Genomic DNA, 12,222 nt, shown 5'->3' on the forward strand with positions numbered 1-12,222 from the left:
TCACAATCAAACACCTGGCTCTATTGGTAGTTGTGACACACTCGTACACCAGTTAGAGCATTCCAAGGCGTGCGCCCTCGGGACTACTTGCAGCTAACAGAGGAACATAAAGAACAATGAGGGTCCACTTGTGTAGAATTGCTTACGCGTTTCGAAGCTGAGCGTGATACTTTTTGTTGAAGATCGTCACAGGCGATGAGCCATGGGTTCATTATTTCCAACCGGATACAAAATGACGATCTAAGGAGTGACGCCAAACTACCTATGCTCCGAAAAAAAAGTTCGAAGCTGCATTCTCACTCTGTAAAGTCGTGGCGACGCTGCTGTGGAGCTCTGAAAGTGTTATTCCTTTTGATATACTGACTAATGGTGCAGCGATCAACTCGGCAGTTTGTTGTGCAACAGTAAATTGAAGAAAATGCTTCAGCGTGTTCATCGCCACAAAAGTGCAAACGAACATCTCATTCTCCATGACAACGCAAGACTTCACACAAGTCCGCCCACCCGAGAGAGAGGAGCTAGCAAAACTTCATCGGACAGTTCTTTCTCATTCACCCTACAGACTGGATCTCTCCCCATTCAAATTCCATCTCTTTGGCCCAATGAATGATGCACTCCGCGGGAAGCAGTACTTGGATTATGCTTATTGCTACAACAAAGATGTTGGCTTAGACGTCGACCAGTAGGGTATTATGCGGGCATACAGGCCGTCCGGCATGTTGGCGTAAAGCTGTCGCATTGAACGGAGATGAACCTGAGAAATGGGATTTTGTAGTTGAAAGAGTGAGGAACAATATGTTGTATTAGAATCCAGAGTATAACCAACCTGCTCTCAGAAAAAAAGTGTTGTCTTACTTATTGAATGCCCTTCGTTTTAGTTACTTATCCAGATGTGTCTCCCAATCAGTCACGCTAATTAAATCACGCTGATTAAATAGTGCGCCAACGGAGTTACTAAACGCTAGTTTTCCTCCCATCAACGGATTACTGGGCGTGGGGATTCACACAGTTTCCTCAACTATGCACAGGGATGACGAGATGTGAAATGAAATTCGAGGATACGATAAAATCTTGAGTGTGGTAGCACAAGTTAATTTCGTTAAAAACATAGCCAAATAATTCAATAAAGATTACTTCAGATGCAAAGACAAAAATGGTAAACACTAAACAATATAAAATTAAGTTGACCAGTGGTTGGAAAAGTTCAGGAGGGGAAGTGCATGATGGTAAGTTCAGATTTGTAACATAATAAATTATTAACTGAATTTTTAACTGACTTAAATTCTCTACTCGACAACAGTGATTGCATGCATGCTTGGAATATAAGTAAAGATGCTGTGCTATTGCGCCAGCCCCTGTGACTGTTATTACATTCATCTCCACGTGTACCACTCATGATGCTCGTAAATCGCACCATCGTTGGAGTGTGAATGCGCTGGCTGCGAAAGAAGCCAATGGCTCGCTAAGCACCTTTACGTGGATTCTTTTTAGTGGCAAATATATATGTCTGAATTATTCGGCAATTTAAACACGCCGCGTAAAGCTTTTATGAAATGGCGGCAGATAAATGAACATTAGTGTATCACAGATTCGATCTGTTCCTATTACATGAAAATAGCTGACTGAATTCGATTTGAAAGTAACATTATCCATCATTAAATAATTGTCCTCATTATTTTCAGTCTGAAATAAACTATAACTCTTGCCAATAAAATCGTATAAATATATTACCGCTAATAGCGGCGTTGCAGTTCGTCCATAGCGAAGCAAAGACGGAATACAGAGGATCGAGATAAGTAGTATTCTTACAGAAAATTTGAGATAAAGTTGAATAACATTATTCTTTATTTTTCTCCAGTAATTTAGAATAGGTAGTTTACATAATAGGAATAATACTAGAACTTATCATAGACGGCAGCTTAAAGTACATCTCGCTAACATCGTGGCTACTCGAACAAGAAGAAAGAATGCAACAAAAAAAATCTGTGATAATAATAATTCTTCTTACAATTAAAAGATATCATTGTTTTCAGCCTATTTTCTGTGGATTGTGAAGATACTGGTGCACCATCTCTGGAATAGAAAAACCAAACTGTTTCTCTGACATCACACTTGTCTCTCACGATATTACACATTAAAAATAATAATGAAAAATCTTTTTATCTACTATAAAAAAGGAGGATGGATGCTTATTGCCCCCTGGGCTGTTAAAAAAAAATTTGTGACGAAATTGCTTTTAACAGTCCACAACAGCCACGACATGTACTGGTTTTAGTCATGATTAGCATTTTTCAGGTGTCTGATAGTCTCATTATAAGTAGACTCATAATACTGTCGATGTTGTTATTAACATACATAGTAGATGGATCTATAACAATGAATATTTTTGTAATAGTCAGGTTTACTTCGGTAGTTAAACATGCCTCGGAAATAGCGGTGGAGACTTCCCAAATTACTTCCTCCCCTTCCCTTCCCTTCCCCCCCCCCCCCCTCCTTCTGTAGCACCACATTTCGAAAGCTTCTATTCTCTTCTTGTCCAAACTATTTATCGTCCATGTTTCACTTCCATACATGGCTACACTCCACACAAATACTTTCAGAAACGACTTCCTGACACTTAAATCTGTACTCGATGTTAACAAATTTCTCTTCTTCATAAACGCTTTCCTTGCCATTGCCAGTCTACATTTTATATCCTCTCTACTTCGACCATCATCAGTTATTTTGCTCCCCAAATAGCAAAACTCCTTCACTACTTTAAGTGTCTCATTTCCTAATCTACACTCCTGGAAATGGAACAAAGAACACATTGACACCGGTGTGTCAGACCCACCATACTTGCTCCGGACACTGCGAGAGGGCTGTACAAGCAATGATCACACGCACGGCACAGCGGACACACCAGGAACCGCGGTGTTGGCCGTCGAATGGCGCTAGCTGCGCAGCATTTGTGCACCGCCGCCGTCAGTGTCAGCCAGTTTGCCGTGGCATACGGAGCTCCATCGCAGTCTTTAACACTGGTAGCATGCCGCGACAGCGTGGACGTGAACCGTATGTGCAGTTGACGGACTTTGAGCGAGGGCGTATAGTGGGCATGCGGGAGGCCGGGTGGACGTACCGCCGAATTGCTCAACACGTGGGGCGTGAGGTCTCCACAGTACATCGATGTTGTCGCCAGTGGTCGGCGGAAGGTGCACGTGCCCGTCGATCTGGGACCGGACCGCAGCGACGCACGGATGCACGCCAAGAGCGTAGGATCCTACGCAGTGCCGTAGGGGACCGCACCGCCACTTTCCAGCAAATTAGGGACACTGTTGCTCCTGGGGTATCGGCGAGGACCATTCGCAACCGTCTCCATGAAGCTGGGCTACGGTCCCACACACTGTTAGGCCGTCTTCCGCTCACGCCCCAACATCGTGCAGCCCGCCTCCAGTGGTGTCGCGAGAGGCGTGAATGGAGGGACGAATGGAGACGTGTCGTCTTCAGCGATGAGAGTCGCTTCTGCCTTGGTGCCAATGATGGTCGTATGCGTGTTTGGCGCCGTGCAGGTGAGCGCCACCATCAGGACTGCATACGACCGAGGCACACAGGGCCAACACCCGTCATCATGGTGTGGGGAGCGATCTCCTACACTGGCCGTACACCACTGGTGATCGTCGAGGGGACACTGAATAGTGCACGGTACATCCAAACCGTCATCGAACCCATCGTTCTACCATTCCTAGACCGGCAAGGGAACTTGCTGTTCCAACAGGACAATGCACGTCCGCATGTATCCCGTGCCACCCAACGTGCTCTAGAAGGTGTAAGTCAACTACCCTGGCCAGCAAGATCTCCGGATCTGTCCCCCATTGAGCATGTTTGGGACTGGATGAAGCGTCGTCTCACGCGGTCTGCACGTCCAGCACGAACGCTGGTCCAATTGAAGCGCCAGGTGGAAATGGCATGGCAAGCCGTTCCACAGGACTACATCCAGCATCTCTACGATCGTCTCCATGGGAGAATAGCAACCTGCATTGCTGCGAAAGGTGGATATACACTGTACTAGTGCCGACATTGTGCATGCTCTGTTGCCTGTGTCTATGTGCCTGTGGTTCTGTCAGTGTGATCATGTGATGTATCTGACCCCAGGAATGTATCAATAAAGTTTCCCCTTCCTGGGACAATGAATTCACGGTGTTCTTATTTCAATTTCCAGAAGTGTAAATCCCTCAGCGTCACCCGAGTTAATTCGACTCCATTCCATTATCCTCGTTTTGCTTTTGTTGATGTTCATCTTATATCCTCCTTTCAAGACACTGTCCATTCCGTTCAACTGCTCTTCCAAGTCCTTTGCCGTCTTTGACAGAATTACAATGTCATCGGCGAACCTCAAAGTTTTTATTTCTTCTCCATGGATTTTAATACCTACTCCGAATTTTTCTTTTGTTTCCTTTACTGCTTGCTCGGTATACAGATTGAACAACATCGGGGAGAGGATACAACCCTGTCTTACTCCCTTCCCAACCACTGCTTCCCTTTCATGTCCCTCGACTCTTACAACTGCCATCTGGTTTCTGTACAAATTGTAAGTAGCCTTTCGCTCCCTGTATTTTACCCCTGCCACCTTTAGAATTTGAAAGAGAGTATTCCAGACAACATTGTCAAAAGCTTACAAATGCTAGAAACGTAGGTTTGCCTTTCCTTAATCTTTCTTCTAAGATAAGTCGTAAGGTCAGTATTGCCTCACGTGTTCCAGTGTTTCTACGGAATCCAACCTGATCTTCCCCGAGGTTGGCTTCTACTAGTTTTTCCATTCGTCTGTAAAGAATTCGTGTTAGTATTTTGCAACTGTGACTTATTAAACTGATAGTTCGGTAATTTTCACATCTGTCAACACCTGCTTTCTTTGGGATTTCAATTAATATATTCTTCTTGAAGTCTGAGGGTATTTCGCCTGTTTCATACATCTTGCTCACCAGATGGTAGAGTTTTGTCAGGACTGGCTCTCCCAGGGCCGTCAGAAGTTCCAATGGAATGTTGTCTACTCCGGGGGCCTTGTTTCGACTCAGGTCTTTCAGTGCTCTGTCAAACTCTTCACGCAGTAATCTCTCATTTCATCTCCGTCTACATCCTCTTCCATTTCTCTCTAGTTTATAGGATCTTATTTCTATAACAATATTTTAAAAGTTTTTCATTGACATAAGTCATTAAAATCGTCGGTCGTCGTGCCGATGATGAGAAGGTCTTCCACCGTATTGAGTCTCGAAAACGTCTGCATGTGGGGCTGCATCGAAGTGTGGATCAGCTGCTGGACGAGATGCTGCACTGGAACAGATCAGGATTGCCGCCTCCCACTTCCCGCTCGTTCACGAAGGGTTCATGAAAGTCGATAATTAATGTTAGTTTGCATGTTATATATCGGTGGTGCTCTGCAAAAGAACGGTTAGATTTGGGTTAGCTTTCACATGCAAAGATTCACTCGATATACATCTTAATATATGTCCTGGAATCATAACACTGTCCTCTCATTTCAGTGTAGTGATCCGCTATTTATTTATAATATTTTCTAAATGACACAGCACCGGTTAGTTTTTGTGGCGTCCGTCGTGATACTTTGTTTTCATTAGCGCTGTTTATAAACATTCCTGTTTGCCGCAACTGATCCAGCGAGGTAGCACACATTTTTGGTGCGCCACAGCAGGTATTGTCTGATTAAAAAATGTCTTACTCACATAGCATAGATGCGGCTGCCCTACTAAAGGTCCGGCATTTTATTCGGTTTTAAGTTGTTAACTGAAATCAACGTCTTTTACCGTCGCAACTACCATTTCACTCTATGAGCGTCCATGGTGGTGGTGGTGGTTGTTGGGATGTTTAAGGGGGACTAAACAGCGAAGGTCATCAGTCCCCCTGAGCGTCCATAAAACCATTTTGAAAGATATGGTATTGTTTATTTACGTAAATCCACAGTTTATCACGAGTCTATCTCACCTTCTATAGACAGTTTTTACTCAGAAATAATTCACTGTCGGTGGTTTTACACATAAATCAACAGTTACATCAGTTTCATTTTGTTATAACATACTTAGCGACCTTGTTATTTGATTACATTTTGTAGCTTATGTCAAAACATATTTACAAGGATCACGTAAAGATGGACATTAATTAAGTTGATCCTCTACACTAATCGTCATCGGATCAGATCGGACCTGTGTTGATCACAGTACATAATCTCTTCTATTTAAAGTCTTACTACATTCATCATGATTCATACAGGTAACATTACTTGTAGAAAGTATAGAACAAATGTCCGTGTTCGGCATTTCAATCATAAGTGAGTTCGGAATACTTTAGTAAGAAACTCTTTTAAGTGAACCTGTACCCAAATGGTACACAAAATCTTACTCGAGCTGAGCCAAAGTCAATAATTTAGAAAATACGCGGACTCACGCCCAACTTATGCTCAACTCGTGTATGCGTTCAAAAGTTATCTATCCATTGAATTATTCATTTAAAGACACAGCATAATATATATTACGTACAAAGAGTAGAAAACAAACAAGGTGCAATGTTTTCCCTAATCTAGTATAAATAATAAAATTCACTATATAAAATATTGAAATCGTATAGACATTTACTAACCTTAGGATGCGATTCACATATCTCTGGCCTGATTGGCACTAGTTTCTGTAAATTAGTTTTCTGCATTTTCTGGTCGTGAAGTGACCTAATTTACAATTTTAAAATTAACAATACACAAATAAATTTATGAAATGCAGTAAGTATATCACTTATGACTACTATATACAATACTTATACAAGTGTACCAAGACTTGCAGACAAATGTTATTTACATCACTTCCATAATTATTAGCATTTAGTGAAGGTATCTCTAAGTTTCTGTGGCAACACAATCCATTTATTTTGTCAGTGTTAACTTCTACTAGTAAGTAACATCCCTCATGTGGGATGGAATTAATTTTGTAGGGACCTGTATACAGCAGTTGCCATATAATCTTCTCCTTGTAAGACCGATAACAAAGATTCTCTACTAAAAGGAATGTGCACGCTATGGCTCCAATTTCCGTTTGAATCTCGACTTGAGTGTGGAACTTGATTTTTTGGGCATTCTGTCCGAGTGCACCAACAACTTTGCAGTTTGAAACGGGAAAAACCGGTAATTTTCTATTCTGCGAGCCCCGTTTATAGAACTGCATATTCATAGCTGACACACTCGCCCCGGTACCAAGAAGTATAGTGGTGGTCACACCGCTTATAATTGCAGTTATCCCTGCTTGAATTATTTCTTTCTTCTCTTTGTCCGAAATGGTGGACTCTTCATATAATTCTTCACAAATGTCCCTACCATTCTGATATCTAATCATATGCATATTGTTCGACCTATTGCCTTCATTTCCATCTTCAGTCACCTGTCGAAGGCATACAGGAACCGATTTTAGTTTGACGGTTTCAAGTTATTCGGTTCCTGCTCAGGTGGCATCTACACTATCCCTGCATTTTGTTAGTAGTTAATGGGAGATGTGTTACTGATTGATTCCACTGTTGTGGATAATGATTATCCTGCATGGGTATAGCTTGAGAAAGTTTTATGCTCTGACATGAGCAAAGAATGGTAGAAGTTAAACTAGTTCCTTATAGCATAGATTTTGTTATTAATCAAGTTACCTTTACGTGAATACTTTTTGCAATGGCAAATATGTATGTCTGAATTATTCGTCAATTCAAGCTCGCTGCGTAAAGCATTCATGAAATGGCGGCAGATAAATGAACTTCGGTGTATCACAGAATCGATTTGTTCCCATTAGATGAATATAACTGAATTCGATTTGAAAAACATCCTTAATCAGCATTAAATAATTGTTCTCAGGATTTTCAGTCTGAAATAAAACTATAACTGCTGCCAATAAAATCGTATAAACTTGTTACTGCTAATGGCGGCGGTGCAGTTAGTCCGCAGCGAAGCAAAGATGCAATGCAGAAGATCGAGATTAGTAATATTCTTACATAAAATATGAGATAAACTCCAATAACGTTATTCTCTATTTTTCTCCAATAATTTACAATAGGTAGTTTACATAATAGTAATAATAACAGACCTTATCATAGGCGGCAAATCAAACTTCGTCTTGCTAGCTTCGTGGCTGGTTCAAATGGCTCTGAGCACTATAGGACTTAACATCTTAGGTCATCAGTCCCCTAGAACTTAGAACTACTTAAAACTAGCTAACCTAAGGACATCACACGCATCCATGCCCGAGGCAGGATTCGAACCTGCGACTGTAGTAGTCCCTCGGTTCCGGACTGCAGCGCCTAGAACCGCACGGCCACCGCGGCCGGCCTAGCTTTGTGGCTACTCAAAACAGAAGAAAGAATGCAGCAAAAATCTGTGATAATATTTCTTCTTATAATTAAAAGATATCATCGTATTCAGTCTATTTTCTCTGACTTGTGAAGATACTGTTACACCGTCTCTGCACTATCGAAACCTAACAGTATCACATATTTAAAAAAAATAATAAAAAATGTTAATATCGACTGTAAAATACGGGCTTGGATGCCGGTGTGCACTGCTGTTGCATCGCCCTCGGACGAGTTCTAACCCGTAAATGTACTGGCGAAGTCTCCGCCTGGAATGTCGTGTCCCTGCTTCGTGCGGAGCACGAAGTAGCTAGCGAGTGTAAGATACAAAGTGACTCAGCTGCAAACAGAGGCCGAAGTGTCCCGTCTGCAAGCAGAGCTTGAAGTTGCTATAATCCAGATATCTTATATTTCGCGCCTTTTGCATTCTGTGTTCAAGAGTGGGAACACAGAAAGAGGAAAAAGGTAAAGAAAGGAAAAGATGTGTTGACATAGATGATAACAGTCAGCGTGTGACCGTCATTGCTAGGGACTTCTGTGTCTTTTAGAAAGCTTTCGAGGTCGGTGTATCCGCTATAAAGTGTTGTCTTGACAATGGCTCAAAAACTGGCCATGTTATTTACCAAATCCTCCTTGTGGGATCCTGCCCATCTCGTTTCTTGTAGGGTGCCTAGGAAGCTGTTTTCTCGGATAGCTAGACAACATACAAGCAAATAATATTACTAGATTTTATTACAGTAATTTAAGTGACTATACTTAACTTGGGTATGTACAAGGTGGTGTCGCAAGCATTTGGCGATTTTGAAATAATTAGTGACCTTCGAAATATGCAATTTCCATGGAATCTAGCCACAAAAGTTCATATGTCACTGCTATCGTTAATATTACTGCTCGTTTTCTAGTGCGGTTCTTCTAATGAGCCCACGGCTATGAGGGGCGTCGCTTTTATTCTCTTCGTGTAAATGCCTCTCCTTTCTTGGTGTGTCCCAGCCAGACTTCTATTGGCTGACGACTCACAGCTTTCTCTGCAGTGTCGTTGAGGCCGACGTGCTGGCGCTTGATGTTACGCCAGAACACTCTTCACACCAGGAAACGTTTCGAGCAGGAAAATGTCGCAAGGTGGCTTGGCTCACAAAGTCTGTCCAGGAAGGCGACAGAGCACAATGGACGAATATCTGTTGTTACTTTGTGGCTGACAAAACCCGCAGAATTCGTCTTAGCTCATACGTAGTACATGCAACAGAATGTCTACAAGTGTTTAAATGGCAGAAAAAGAAAGAAATCAACTACGCAGTAACTACTGTTGTAATGCAGTTGAAACCAAACATGTCCTTCTGCAGTCTGCCCGATTTCGACGGGATTCAACTTGAGATGCACTTGCTTTGCTTATGAAATTGACTCTAATTTTCATTAAAAAATGTGGCTAATTTGATTAATCACTCATCGCTGGAATCAAAAGAGGCAAGGTGTTCTGCTTTGACACTTTACAAAATTATTTACAATTTTTCAGCATTGTAAGCAAATTCTTTAGTTTGTCTATATATTGATTATCAGTAGTTATAAGGCGTCGGATGGTTAAGCTGTTTGTAGCAATAAAAGAAATCTTCGACTTCTGACAACGGGCTGTGACTAGTTGTCGTTATTTGTGTCCCTTGCGTGCCGGGGATGATATTTGAATCTGTGCCAGTTGTTCGGCAACGTTCTCGAGATGCAGACGTGATGGGGCGTGTGTTTTGATGTAACCCATCACTCGCGCTGCTTTTGCACTAGAAGAGAAATTCAGTGTCAAAAAATTAGTCATGTGTCATGGTATATGAGATTTTTCCTAACAGAAATGTAGCTTGAACTGGTTATTGAGGAAGGAACATTTCCAAAAATAAATAACAAAATTTTGCAATCTGTCATTAATTGATGTCAATAAAACCCTTTGTTGACCGTTTCGTAATAAGTTATCGAAGGAACACATATAATTGGGCGACTGGAGAAACACAGGTGGAGGAGGGTAAACGACAACTGTCACTAAAATCTGTTACACGACAGAGATTATGCATGAAACTTTCAGAGAGGTGCTCCGATCACCGACATCGTGAATGATTGTGTGGATTAATATTTGTGATGGCACCTCGCGTTGTTATGCATTACATTATCGTATCGACTGAGAAACAGAGAAGTGGGAGATCAACTTACATGAACTATAAACGCCCGCATCTCGTGGTCGTGCGGTAGCGTTCTCGCTTCCCACGCCCGGGTTCCCGGGTTCGATTCCCGACGGGGTCAGGGATTTTCTCTGCCTCGTGATGGCTGGGTGTTGTGTGCTGTCCTTAGGTTAGTTAGGTTTAAGTAGTTCTAAGTTCTAGGGGACTTATGACCACAGCAATTGAGTCCCATAGTGCTCAGAGCCATTTGAACTATAAACGCTTTTAATATTTTTTCAGTTTTGTGTCTATTTGTGTGTGAAATAGTAGTCTCAAATATGGCTGACAGGTATGTTAACAGTGACGTAATTGCTAAATGGTGATTACAGTGAAGCAAGTGGAGCAGATATATGTACTCGGACACCTACTAAAAGACATTAAGATGTAGTGTGACCACACTTCTCCTTTATGACGGCTGGGACGCTTTCCATAACGTGTCTGATTGGAAAAATCGCAGCCCCTTCTTCTTCAAGAGCCGAAACAGGAGAAGATGATGATGATGGACGCTGTGGTATCGGACGAAATCGATGTTTCAGCTCGTGCTAAAGATGTTCCAAATAGCACAGATCGAGACTTTGAGCCAGCTAGACTATTTTAGGAATTTTATGGTCTACAACCATGTTGATTTATGACAGGGTACATCACCACGCTCATAAAAAAATAATAACAAAAAAATGAAAAAAATTGTCTCCGAGCTGTCCCTCTACTGAATGCAGTACATGATATTGCAGACCATATTCATATACTTTCACATTTAGCTTTTTCTGATGCCCAATAAGGGGACCACATCCCAAGTGCCAAAACACATACAGAACCACCAGCCCCTCTGTATTTCACCGTTGGTACTACACACCCCTTCCTGCCGTAGGTTCGAGTCTTCCCTCGGACATGGGTGCACACACACACACACACACACACACACACATACACGCACTACCATGTGGCAGGTAATGTTCTCCAGGCGTTCACCAAAGTCAAACTCTTCTGTAGTATTGCCACAAAGTAAAGCGTTATTCATCAACCAAAATCACTCGATTCCGGTATTCCAACGTCCAGTGAAGTCGATCTTCAACCCTAATCAAGTGTTGTTTACCACTGACTATAGAAATATGTGACTTATGAGAATATGCGACCACTGTGCCCCATTCCTTTTAATTCCCTAAGCATAGTCATTATGCTAGCTGGACCGCTGGTGGCAGTTTGGAACTCATGATGATTCCTTCGGCTGATTCCACGCAGTGTTATTTTTTTGCAGGAACCCTCCGCAATGCTCGTGAGCACTACCTGTCAGTATATGAGGCGTGCCTGATCTTCTTTTAGCTGTGGCTGCTCGTTACCGTTTTCACCTTACAGTCACGTAAAAGACAGCCGAAGTAGACACCTTTAGAAGCTACCCATGAAATGTCGCTGACGTATTCGTTACTCAGGTGACAACCGATAACTAGTTCACAATGGAGATCTCTGCAGACTCCCGACTGACCCATTTGCTGCTGCTGCTCCTGTGAAGATAATACAATACTCCCCGCCTCCTGTTATACTAGCAGGTCCACCTGTCGTGACATCTAGTGGTCAATTCCACATTATATAGTGATGTCCGGATAGTTTGGTCAAGCAGAAAATATTAATGGTAACCAGGAGCTTTTTGCTGGTAAAACATTTACCTACA

The sequence above is a fragment of the Schistocerca americana genome, chromosome 5, assembly GCF_021461395.2.
Source record: "Schistocerca americana isolate TAMUIC-IGC-003095 chromosome 5, iqSchAmer2.1, whole genome shotgun sequence".
NCBI classification, from domain to species: Eukaryota; Metazoa; Arthropoda; class Insecta; order Orthoptera; family Acrididae; genus Schistocerca; species Schistocerca americana.